The 13,663-nt window shown below is 39.1% G+C and overlaps 1 pseudogene across 1 annotated transcript; it reads left to right on the plus strand.

Moving 5' to 3' along the window:
- Positions 1 to 12,168: 12,168 nt before the first annotated feature.
- LOC144997804 (cis-prenyltransferase 4, chloroplastic-like) lies at positions 12,169 to 13,412 on the plus strand (annotated as a pseudogene). The gene is made up of 3 exons (XR_013659949.1): positions 12,169 to 12,582; positions 12,667 to 12,734; positions 12,802 to 13,412. The product of XR_013659949.1 is annotated as a cis-prenyltransferase 4, chloroplastic-like (transcript).
- Positions 13,413 to 13,663: the final 251 nt, after the last annotated feature.

Raw genomic sequence — 13,663 nt, forward strand, 5'->3', positions numbered from 1 at the left:
CTCGAGATTGAAACATGCCTTTGAAAAGTTCATTGAATCTCAAAGAATCTAGGAATTTCTAAAAACCAATAAAACCTAATATCTAATATTTCGGTTTTCGTGGTGGAAATTGGTGAATCGTCATTCACCTACCTTTCAAATATGGTATAGCTTAGATTACGGCATACCTCTTCTAAGTTATATTATATTGTGATTGGATCCTAGCCTTAATATTACATTTGGGTGTTTTATTAAGGACTCTCTTATATCTACACTAAACTTGTTCTTCTCTTTCAGATGTCTTCAAATAATGCTTCTGGCTCGAATCCTAATGGCTCCTTTACTCTTATGAGTTTGTGTGGGAAAGTCACCTTTGATGGATCCAACTTCAATGAATGGATCAGAAACATCAGGATGATTACCCGCTACGAGGACAAAGAATATGTCCTTGACAAGGAGCTTAAGGAGATTGATGAGACCACTGCAACTCCTCAGGAGATCGCTGACTTTCAGGCACATGAAAGGGATGCTATGAAAGTAGCATGCATCATGATGGCCACAATGACAGCAGAACTCCAAAAGTCCTATGAGGATTTCTACCCTTATGAAATGCACCAAGATTTGATGGAAAGATACCATCAAAGTGCACGACAAGAGAGGTACGAAATCATCTGCTCCATGATAACAACCATGATGAAGGATGGAGATTCTGTCACGAGCCACATGCAGAAAATGCAAAGGTATGTGGATCGTTTGCTGAAGCTTAATGTGAACTTCCCTGATGAGCTTGCAATAGATATCATTTTGCACTCCTTACCATCGTGCTATGATCAATTCCGCATGACATATCACATTAACAAGGAAGAGGTCACCCTCAGCAAACTTCAGGGACTTCTCAAGACCGCAGAAACAGGTCTTAAGGGGAAGTCGGTTGCTATCACTCCTACTCCAAACTCAACTCCGGTTTTGGCAATCGGGAAAAGTCGAGGGAGGAAGAGAAAGAGATCTTCGAAGGGTACCAAGGCTCGGACCCTTGATGGCTCTTCTTCAAGTGGAACCAAGAAAGGTTTCATTACTCCTTCTTCTGACCCAAAAGAGGCTGAATGCTTCTATTGTCATGAAAAAGCTCATTGGAAGCGGAACTGCCCAAAGTACCAGCAGGATGTGAAGGATGGGAAAGTCAAACCCAACCATGCAGGTATTTACACTATCATTTCTAATAACTCACCCCATTCGAAATCTTGGGTCCTTGATACCGGTTGTGGTATTCATATTTGTTGTGACTTGCAGGGACTAAGAAGAAGTGAGGATGTGGAGCAAGGAAGAATAAACTTGATCATGGGGAACAGGAAAGCTTCACCTGTCACCAAGATTGGAGTTTATACTTTATCGCTAAGTAGTGGGTTCAGTTTAGATTTGAATAAGTGTTGTTACTCGCCAGGAATGGCAAGAAATATTATTTCCTTTTATGCTTTGTACAAACAAGGGTTTACCTTTTCGTTTAATAATGAAGTTGGTTCTATTGATGCTTTCTTTAATAATGTTCTTTATTTTAAAGCATTACCTTGTGATGGTGTGTATGAAGCTGTGTCTGTTGTAGATAACTTAGGAAATGATGTTTTGTGTATTGATTCTACTAATAATAATAACTTGGATAAAGCATCATTATGGCATTGTCGTCTTGGACATATAAGCAAGAAACGCATAGGCCAACTCCAAAAAGACGGAGTCTTGGAGTCGTTTGACCTAAAGTCAAATGATAGTTGCGAATCATGCTTACTTGGAAAAATGACAAAGTCACCCTTCACAGGCTCGTGTGAAAGGGGTGAAGGTTTGTTGGACCTTATACACACGGATGTGTGTGGACCATTCAAACATGCCACAAGGGATGCTAATCGTTATTATTTGACTTTTACTGATGATTACAGTAGATATGGATATGTCTACTTAATCAAGCATAAGTCAGAGACTTTCGAGAAGTTTAAGGAATTTAAACAGGAAGTCGAGAATGATTTGGGCAGGAACATTAAGATGCTTCGATCCGATCGGGGTGGTGAGTATCTTAGTTCAGAGTTCCTCGACTATCTAAGGGAATGTGGGATTGTCTCACAATTGACACCTCCCAGGACACCACAGTTGAATGGTGTGGCTGAGAGGCGTAATCGAACCTTGTTGGACATGGTTCGTTCCATGATGAGTCGAGCTTCGCTACCAATCTCATTCTGGGGGTATGCCTTAGAGACTGTCGCCCATATCCTTAATCTAGTCCCTACAAAGAAAGTTGCCAAAACTCCTCACGAGATGTGGACTGGTAAAGTACCTAAACTAGACCACATCAAGATTTGGGGTTGCGAGGCTTTCGTGAGACGCGAGACTCATGATAAGCTTGAACCCCGAAGCGAGAGGTGTATTTTCATCGGCTACCCACAGCAATCCTTTGGTTACCTCTTCTACAGACCTAGTGACAATGTGGTCTTTGTAGCAAGAAGAGGAGTCTTTCGAGAAAGAGAGTTTATAAGCCAAGGAGACAGTGGGAGGCAAATTGATCTTGAAGAAATTCAAGAGTCAAGTGGTGATGGAACTTCAAACTCTAGCCCTCAACTTGAGGAGGAAACTCCTGTTGAGCCAATTGACGAATCTGTACCTCTGAGGCGTTCCACGAGAGTTAGGAGTGCACCTGAGCATTACTATGGATTCCATATTACTGCAGAAGGTGAGACACTTATTAGTGATGGGACACTAGTAAGTCAAGATGACCCTAACAGCTACGAGGAAGCCATGGCAGGCCCCGAGTCTGCTAAATGGAAAGAGGCTATGGATAGCGAGATACAATCCATGTATGACAATCAAGTTTGGAACTTGGTTGAGAATGTACCAGGTCGAAAGACTGTAGGGTGCAAATGGGTCTTCAAGAAGAAGACCGACATGGATGGTAAAGTACACACTTATAAGGCTAGACTGGTTGCAAAGGGCTTCTCTCAAATTCCTGGAGTGGATTATGATGAGACCTTTTCTCCGGTAGCCAAGATTAAGTCTATTCGGGTTCTGTTAGCCATAGCTGCATTTCATGACTATGAAATTTGGCAAATGGATGTCAAAACCGCTTTCCTTAATGGAAAGTTGGCTGAAGATGTTTACATGAGTCAGCCAGAGGGTTTTGTCAGCAACGAGTACCCTAATAGAGTGTGTAAGCTTGAGAAGTCCATTTATGGATTAAAGCAAGCACCTCGCAGATGGAATCTTTGCTTTGATGAAAAAGTCAAGGAATTTGGCTTTTCTAGGAGTGAAGATGAATCTTGTGTGTATGTCAAGGCTAGTGGGAGTATAGTTAGCTTTTTGGTATTGTATGTGGATGACATACTACTCATAGGAAACGACATTCCAACCCTGCAGGAAGTAAAGTCCTGGCTTGGAAAGTGTTTCGCTATGAAGGACCTTGATGAAGCTGCCTATATTTTAGGGATAAGGATCTTGAGAGATCGGAGTAAAAGACTAATTGGACTTAGTCAAAGTACCTACTTGGATAAGGTGCTGAAGAGATTCAGCATGCAAGACTCCAAGAAAGGAGAGTTGCCCATCCAGAGTAACGCCAAACTGAGTAAGACACAAAGCCCTAGCACTGAGGCTGAGATAGCACAAATGAGTCGAGTACCTTATGCTTTGGCTGTAGGATCGATCATGTATGCTATGACGTGTACTCGACCTGATGTAGCTTTTGCCCTGAGCATGGTTAGCAGGTTTCAGGGGAACCCTGGCAAGGCACACTGGACTGCGGTAAAGAATATTCTCAAGTACCTACGAAGGACTAAGGACTGGGTCCTTACCCTCGGTGGGAGTGATGACTTGAGAGTTGTAGGGTATAGTGATGCTAGCTTCCAGACTGACAGGGATAATTTCCGCTCTCAGTCGGGCTGGGTCTTTACCCTAAATGGAGGAGCAATTTCTTGGAAGAGTTCCAAGCAAGAGACAGTGGCAGATTCTACTTGTGAATCAGAGTATATTGCAGCTAGCGAGGCGGAAAAGGAGGCGTTATGGCTGAGGAACTTCATTGGAGACCTTGGAGTTGTACCAGCTATTAAAGAGCCAATGGAAATTTTCTGTGATAGTGAAAGTGTTGTTGCCTTAGCCAAGGAACCAAGGGATCACGGGAGATCCAGACACATCGACAGAAAATACCATTTCATCAGACATCGGATCGAAGAAGGACTCCTCGTGACAAAGAAGGTATCATCAGATGAGAATCCGGTAGATCCCTTCACGAAGGGACTGACTCGGGTTAAGCATCTCCAGCATGCTCGGAGCATAGGGCTGAAGGATGATATTAGATTTAGTAGTTAGATAACCTCGAAATTTGTAAAGTGTAATTGACATCTGATGATGAATAAAAGTGTTTTATTTATGAGTAAAGTGTTGCTATCTCTTGTCGATCATTTACTATATTTCTTTTGCATGTTTTGACTTCCAGAATAGTTTTTGTTTGGTATAACATATTATTCAAACCTCCACAGTTGGTCATATGTCGGAAGTAGATATGAATCAAGACTGTCATGTTTGGTTGTAGAGGTCTTGGACAAGGCTACAGCAATCATGAGTGCTCAAAAGTTCTGAGCATTGGACTCAACCCACGCTCACTGGAATCACCTCATGGAATTCTATCTCGAGTGATCGTGAGACGGTAATATCGTATAAGTCTTCAAACCTAGAGATATGATTTGTTACTTACAAGTTGGTTATGCATTGATTGTACGTAAAACGCATTGGTAACTTGATGTTATAAATCGCGCTCTTGTGTGTAATTCAATGAGTAGTAGAACAAACATATGAGTCGAATTTTATCTGTTCCTTCTTGGATTAGAAGCTGATATCTGGGCCCCTCGATGATTTTGTTTTGACCTATGTACCGGGCCCGGTCAGAACTAAGTTGATGTGTTCAATGAAGTTCTTTGTCAAACAAATCGGAAATCGGGAAACAAACTGTTGGACAATAAGTAAGACATTGTTCCATGTATTTGTCCGACTGATATCTAGAACAGAGGATTATATGATCACTTATCTTAAATGGCGTACCATTATCTTCTCAGTTCCGAGAAACCTTGTAAAGAGCTACGATTGCCGATCGGTTCCTGAAGTCATACTTGCAGTAATAGTTATTAGACTTATCCAAGTGGGAGACTGTTGGATAAGGTGTCTAAGTCCATAACTATTTCTGGTATGTACTTGACCCGACCCGGCATGGTCCATTTGGGTTGCATGGCACCATGCAATTGGATAGACTAAATGAGAGAAATAACACTTGGAGATTATTAATATATTATAAGTTCTAATATATTAATAATATTATTTGATTAGTTTGATCAAGAATTAATTTAGAATTAATTATGTGATCAAAAAGATAACTAATTAAATATATGGGTTGATTATGTAAATCATCCATATCTTGTATAGTGGGCTAAGAGGCTCCATGGATTATCAAGTTGGGTTCCACCCATAGGATGCTCCATGGATGCTCCATGGGAGTTACAAACCCATGGGTCATGGAAATGAAGAGTCATGACACATTAGGGTTTAACCCTAGATGTGTCAACACTATATAAGATACATGTTCTCCACCTAAAATCGGTTACACACTAAGAAACAAGAGGGCTTGGCCGATTTTTGAGAAGTGTGTGTTCTCTCATAAGTTCTTCCAAGAGCATTTGGTGTTGTGTGAAGCATTTGAGGCATCACACTTGGGGTGCTAGGCTCACAAGGTTTCAAGGAACACAAACAACAACAAGGTAAGTTATTCTATCTATACTTTAAGTTAAAATTGTTCCCCATGTATGCTAGATAGGAATATAACCTTGGAATTCAACTTTGCATGATAATTAGACAAACATAGATCCAAGGTTATTAGGGTTGCATGTACACTTAGGAAGTGTTAGAATGCTCAAAACCCATCAGTTACAAGTATATTATATGTTTGTATGTGTATAGTAGGCGAGGCCCAGAGACACGCATGGCCTAAGAGAGACAAATTTGTATACCGAGCGGGGCTCGATGCCAGGCGGGGCCCGATGTCAGAGCGAGTCCAATGCCGGGCAAGTCCCGATGCAGCGGTTGGGGGCCCAGTATGTGGTTATATGTATGATATGTGGTAGTATGGGAAACTCACTAAGCTTTGTGCTTATAGTTTTCAGTTTTGGTTTCAGGTACTTCCGGTAGCGGAGGGAAGAGCTCACGATGACTGCATTGCACACACCAGGAAGTTTAGCCTGGGATGTTTTACTCTGATAAAATAAGCATGTTTTGGACTAATACTCTATTTTTAGAAGACAACTTATGTTGAAACATCCCAAAAATACAACCCAAAAATTTCGTTTTTAAAACATCATTTAAAACCATCATTTAATTACCAAAGTATAAAATCAAAAACTAAGTGTTTCAAAATCTCACAATATCTATCGCATATCAAATCTCATGTCAAATGTCATATCAAAATATCAGAGTAAAACTCCCAGGCTGAAGACTGTGGTGTGTGTTATGCGATCATCCCAAGCCCTTCCTTTTGTTAGTGGAAGTACCTAGAACCAAAACTGAAAACTGTAAGCACGAAGCTTAGTGAGCTCCCCCAAACTACCACATACCATACAATGATATATAAAGCAAATACTTGGCCTCACTCACTGCATCAGACCGAAGTTCGGACTAACTAGGGCCTCGCCTACTGCATCAGACCGAAGTCCGGAATAACTAAGGCCTTGCCTGCTACATCGGACTGAAGTCTGGACTAACAAGGGCCTCGCCTACTGCATCATACCAAAGTCCGGAATAACTAGGGCCTTGCCCGATGCATCGGACCGAAGTCCAGACTAACTAAGGCCTCGCCCATTGCATCATACCAAAGTTCGGAATAACTAGGGCCTTACCCACTGCATCGGACCGAAGTCCGGAATAAACGGAACATAGCATAAACATGATCGTAACATATAACAAAATCACATATACATGCATGAATCACAAAGACATCAAGCATACAAACTAATTCTAGGACTACCCCGACATCGAACCCAAGTCCGCACCTACTATCATCTAAACGGACCGGCATTATGGTCGTAGACCCGCTCTTACTGGAAGGAAACTCACATCGCGTAGCTGAGTGTTGAAATATTGAGCGGGGACTGTCTGACTGCTGCTCCAGCGACTCCCCGACTATAATTTCCACAATGACACTTACTCAAAACACTGATAACTATTGTCAGTGTAAAATAACCATTTTACCCTTGTCTAGAGTCAACATGCTGGTCAAGGTAAACTTCCACTTGACCTGACTCGCCGAGTTAGCCCGCCAACTCGTCCAGTCCCCTAGTCCTTCATTTTTCCTCAACCTGATTCTACTCGCCGAGTTTAGCAAGAACTCGACGAGTATTCTTTTATTCATGATATTGGGACAACCTTTAACCGACTCGCCAAGTTGTATGAACAACTCGTCGAATCTATCTTCATGGGTTGGGAGATTGCTTTGGACTCGCTGAGTGTGCTCTTCCACTCACTGAGTCCCATGGTTTCCAGGCCATGGCTATGCCCTAATACGTTGAGTCACTCCTCTGGAGTCATCAAATCTCTTTTAAACTCAACTGGGTTCCCTTGAACCCTGAACTGATTTGGGGAACCAACACATGACTCGCTGAGTCCCAAAACAGACTCGTCGAGTCTACGAATGACGAAGTCCATAAGTCGATTTCCGATGTGCAAAACTTAACCAATAGGTAGATCTGGGCTCCTATGGACGATATATCACGTAAAGTCATAAACTTTACGTGCTTGCATGAAGCTTTCGAGCTTAAAGAGTCAAAATGGGGGTTAATAGCATGCATGGGGGTTCTTATGGCAATAAAGATGGCACCTTTATGCCATGAGGACCCTTCAAGGTCCAGATCTAAAGGTGTATCAACTTGGGACGTCCAAATCCCAAGAATCAAGCTTCAAGGCCCAAAATAACCACAAGAAGATCTAGGAAATCATAAGTCAAGTGTGAAGCATTATTACCAGAAAATGAGGAGAAGATGGTGTTGATTCTGGATCTGGAATCTCCTCTTGAATTCCTCCTTCTTCCTCTTCTTCACCCAAACTTCAACACACAAGGTAGCTGTAGCACTTGGTTCCCGTTTGGAGCTTAGAAGAAGAAGGAGGAGATTGAAGAGTGCAAAGAAGGGAGTAGATATGAAATATACACTGTGAGAAGCTTCCATTCATGTAGAAAAGTTCATACCTTGATCACTAGTTCATTAGATACCATTTTTGTCCCAAATTGGTGGTTTTCAAGCCCTAAAACATCAAACTCCATGTGTTTGTGCTTAATGATCCGAAAGGACTTTAGATCTTGACCTTGTGGATGTATTAGAAGCATAAAGTTCCTGTGGACGAAATGATTGAGGTCCCCATTGAGTGTATGACCTCATAAAGAGCTTGGATTTTCCTTTTGAAGCTTGTAGGGCCATGCATGCACGTAAAGTTTGCAACTTTACATGATAAGCATGCCCTAGGAACATAGATCTATGGTTTTGAAGCGTTGCATGTCTAATATTTGGTCTATATGGGAAATGGGTCAAGGGACTCGGTGAGTCACAAAGTGGAACTCAACAAGGTCTTTGAAGACGGCCTTAGACTCGACGAGTTGGATGAACAACTCGGCGAGTCCTATGATGATTGCCTAGTACTCGACGAGTTGTTCTTCAAACTCAGCGAGTCAGATGAATAATTATTGAGTATGAGGGGTTTAGATGTTGAAGGTCCAACCCTTCGTATTTACACGCGGAATTAGCAATCTAACGTGTTGCAATAGTCCCAGAAACCCAAATCCTCATAAGGGATGCTCTGGTGAGGATTTGAAAGCGAGTGGGAGGTCTGCTCGTATGGACTCGGCGAGTTGTTCTTGGACTCAGCGAGTCGGATCGCGAGCCGGTTCTATCATCCTAAGTAGTGAGTTAAGGGTGACTCAGTGAGTGGGAAGAGGGGCTTGTAGAGTATGACCGGGTTAGTAGGAGAAGGGCTCGGCGAGTCGGTGCCATGACTCGGCGAGTCCAGTCAACTGGAAGTTGACTTTAACCAAGGAGTTGACCTTGGACCAGGGGAGGGTCAGTCATCTGATCTAAGGGTGTGAATGAGTGGCTAATCTATGTTTATGATTTATAGCTGAAGGATTACCGATTCGGCAGTCATGCGCTTAGCAAGCAGGCTTTCAGCAACTACTTTTTGAGGTGAGTTACCTTCTAGTAGCGGTGGGTCTAAGGCCACAATGCCGGCCCACTAGTAGGAGATATATGATAGATGATTGTCTTTGTGATATCATCTAGGTTGGTTACTACCTGATATGTTATTTGCTAGCATGATATGTTGTATGTGATAGTAGTAGAGTTCGGTTGTTAGGACCGAAGGGCAGTTTAGGCACCCCAGATATGTCTGATAATATGATTATGTTATGTTATATGTGATAGTAGTAGTAGGGGGTGAAATAGTCCCCGAGGTTCGGTTGTTAGGACCGAAGGGTAGTCAGCACCACAAAATGGCTTGACATGGGTAGGTCGGCACCTCATAATGGTCGTATGGGTAGGTCGGCACCCCAGAATGGCCGTACCGGGTAGGTCGGGCACCCCAGAAATGCCTGACAGTTTGTATGTGATATGATTGTATGGTATGTGGTACGATGGGTTGGACTCACTAAGCTTCGTGCTTATAGTTTTCAGTTTTGGTTCCAGGTACCTCTTCAGCGAAGGGGAAGGAGCCGGTGCGGTAGTGGCACATCATACACACACTTTGGATTTCCACTTTATTAGATGTTCTTGGATTGTACTCTGCCATTATTATTATTTTCTTGTTTTGGGTTTTCAGACAAGTAATATGTTTTATGAAATGATATGATCGGATGATGTTTTGCTATAAATATTTTACAAACCACTTATTTTAAATGAAATTTTTGGGCGTGAAAATTGGGTTGTTACAGTAGCTCAAGAAATGGCACACAAATACTCACAAGGCTCAAAATTGGCGGTTTAGGGTTTTTTGGACGTTGAGAGAGTGATAAGGGAGGTCATAGGGACGTTATGTTCTTTAAAAATGGAGGCAAACCCTTCAAATTAGGGTTTTCATCAGACAGCGCCTATTCGCCGAGTCGGTCCTCCGACTCGTCGAGTAGACTACTTAGTTCCCGAACCGGATTCGATCTTACTTGACGAGTTGTGCCTTCAACTCATCGAGTCCAAGGGTAAAGTTATATAATTGACTTAATTAAATGCATATCTGAAACCGGGTGTTACATATGTTTATGAAAGAAATGATTTGATAATTATGGTTTGTATAGTGATTTAAAAATGAAAATTTTGGACCGTATTTTTAGAATGTTTCACCTCTCTACTTTTTAAAATGTTACTTAGACTCCTCGACTTTTACCATCGACATTTTCACCCCTCTACTTTGTAAAATGACATTTTCCACCCATCTACTTTTTAAAATGTCACTTTGACCCTCTTGACTTTAAGCTTTGTATAATATCACTTTTCACCCCATTCATTTTCTAAACTTTAGTATTTATTCCGCATAGTATACATAATCTGATATTCCTTAGTAACTTTCATTCATTAATTTGAAAAAAATTATTTTTTGCATGCTTATTTTTATGTATGTGTTGATATAAATTCAATGTAGTCAAAATTTCAACGTAAATTTATAACTTTTGTTTGTAAAGTTTTTTTAAAAAAATTATGTGACTTTCTTACGTACGTGTGTATATCAGTTTGAGTTTATCTACATTTCAACTCTAGAAACATAAACTATATTTTCGTTTATTTTCAACATGTAACAATTTATTTTCTACTACTTCTTTAATTTATTATTGCCACTTTAACATGTGGCGGGTAAAATCCTAGTTTTAATTAAAAGACAAAATTTGCAAAAAAGATATAAATAAAAATTTATGAAATAAAATATTTATAATTACATATTATATAATTTTTTATACTACATAAAGTTTAAAATAAATTAATTTACAAATCATTATTGATTTGATAAAAAAAAAAAAAAAAAAAAAAAAAAAAACTATTTATACATATTTGACTAATATTTTAAAGAAGCAACATATTTAAATATAGTAAATATAAAATAGAAACATGAAATACAAAAGAGTGTAATTATTATATAACATGAAGATTATAAAAGTCGTAATAATCATTAATCATAGATTTATAAAAAAAAAATAATAATCTTACAAGTCAACAACAAAATAAATAAATAAACAAGCATTGGATAAATAAATAAATAAACTGAAAATAAAGTAGACCTGATAGTCATTCAGATTATTGAAAAGAGACATAAAAGTAAGATACATGTCCTATACATAGAAAATATGATATGATCGTATGATACGTACATAAAGTAAAGAAATCAAGAAAAATAAAAGTTATTGATTCAAGTTAGCATTAAAAAGATACTTGTTGTATATTTTCACTCCTCTAATATTTGATTTTACAAAAAATGATGCTTAAATTATATGTACAGAGCTTTGCAAGCAAAAAAGTGTTTATATGCATCCTCAAAACATTATTTTTATCAGTAAGAACAAAAAGTATTCCCAAAAAAGTTTTTGTTTAGAAATTGCATTGTAATATGATGCATATATCTTTCCTTTTGCAGGAGCATTCCACATGTTAAGCGTCACTTGCAACAATGTTTGGATAAGAAAGATTTTTAAGAAGCTTTCTTTCTTCAAGATCTGTATTTGTACCTAATTGCACAATTCATTAAGCTAAGCAACCACTAAAAATAATAAATTGAATGCTGATTTTATGGGATTTGTTGTATAATCTATACTATCTAAATAATAGAAAATATAGTATCATGATTGAAATCAAATCACAATTAAGGGTATAAATGTAATTTACTATGAAAATACAAAAGACGGGATTATAAAATATAGTATCGTGTCAACAAATAACTATTATTTCATTATAATTATAATAAAAAAAATATAGGTAGATAGATATAAGTTAAAAGGATTATAAATCTAACTTTATGTGTTTAATATAAATAACTATTTCAATTTGGGGCTACCACCTATTTTCAATTGGCTAATTCAATTTGTGGGGCTACAATCCTATCACAAATGAAATAAAAACCACCATATTTTTACAAAACTAAACTAGAAAATAACCCATATTTGCAAAAAAAAAAAAACTATTTTTGTCTTCATCTCCCTCCAAAATGTTATATCTTTCCCTCTCATCACCCACTCCTCGTTCTTACCTTCCAAAGCCTTTCTCTCTATCAACCAACAAACCCCGTTTCCATGTACTCTCGAAAAACCAATTCTCCGGTGGTGGAAACACTTCGCCGGAGGAACCAGTTGTTACTCCCGAGGGACTCCGCCGTGAGTTAATGCCGAAGCACGTAGCAGTCATTATGGATGGGAACAGAAGATGGGCTCAGTCTCAAAGATTGCTGCCTCAGGTCGGTTACTTGGCGGGTGCCGCAGCCTTGAAGTCGGTGATGGATGTGTGTCGTAAGTGGGGAATCCAGGTTCTAACAGTCTTCGCTTTTTCAACAGATAACTTGTTAAGATCCAAACTATGTGTAACATTGATAGTAGATTCCAGTTTCATCGATTGTTTTCTGGGTTTAATCGATTAATTGCTTCTGTTTATGCTTTTATGGTAGATTGAAGTCGATCCCCTCCTTGGTATGTTTGTAAGTAAAATAAAAGATGAAATTGCTTATATGGAGAGGTAAATTTCTGTTGATTACAACATGGAAGTGTGATAAGTTGTCTTAATCATTTGCTTGATCGAACAGGGAGAATATCCGGCTTTCTGTCATTGGAGACGTATCAAAGCTTCCGCAATCCTTGCGTGAAGTTATCACACATGCTGAAAACGCCACGAAGAACAATTCACAACTCAATCTTGTTATAGCGATTAATTACAGTGGGAAGTATGATATCGTCCAAGCTTGTCAAAGCATCTGCCAAAAAGTCAAAGATGGCGTGGTAGAACCTGAAGAAATCAATGAGTTTATGATCGATAATGAACTTTGTATGAACTTGATGCGGTTTCCAGATCCTGATCTTCTTATTCGGACAAGTGGGGAGGTTAGAGTGAGCAACTTCTTTTTATGGCAGCTGGCATATACTGAACTATACTTCACTGAAAACCCTTTGGCTGGATTTTGGAGAAGATGAACTTTTACGTGCTTTACATGTTTTTCAACAGAGACCAAGGCGATATGGTGTATGATTTTTTTTAGGGGTTGGTTAAAAAGACACCCTATTTTATCATTTAGACAACCCTAATTAATGTTTGAAATATTTTTATCGGTTAAAATTGCATTATTTTCCGAAAAAACTGATTACAAGTAGTTGATTATAGGTTGACTTTTTATAAAAATGATTATAAAGTGTTTAAGAAGTGTCTTATCAGCAGTTCCCTTTTAGTTCGATTAAAAGATTGAGCACATGGCATATACTTTGACTTTTGAGGTGATGCCGACTTTTTCAACTATTTAGGTTTTAAACACTTTGATAAACAATAAAATATTTCTTTTTCTAGTAATAAATGTAAACGAAAAAACAAAGACAATCAATTTTCGTGGTTCATTTGATTAGAATAATCGGTTACGTTCATAACGAATACGAAAGAAAGATTTTAATGCTTTCTAG

This window comes from Lactuca saligna, chromosome 5 (genome assembly GCF_052625555.1).
Source record: "Lactuca saligna cultivar CGN05327 chromosome 5, ASM5262555v1, whole genome shotgun sequence".
Classification (NCBI taxonomy): domain Eukaryota; kingdom Viridiplantae; phylum Streptophyta; class Magnoliopsida; order Asterales; family Asteraceae; genus Lactuca; species Lactuca saligna.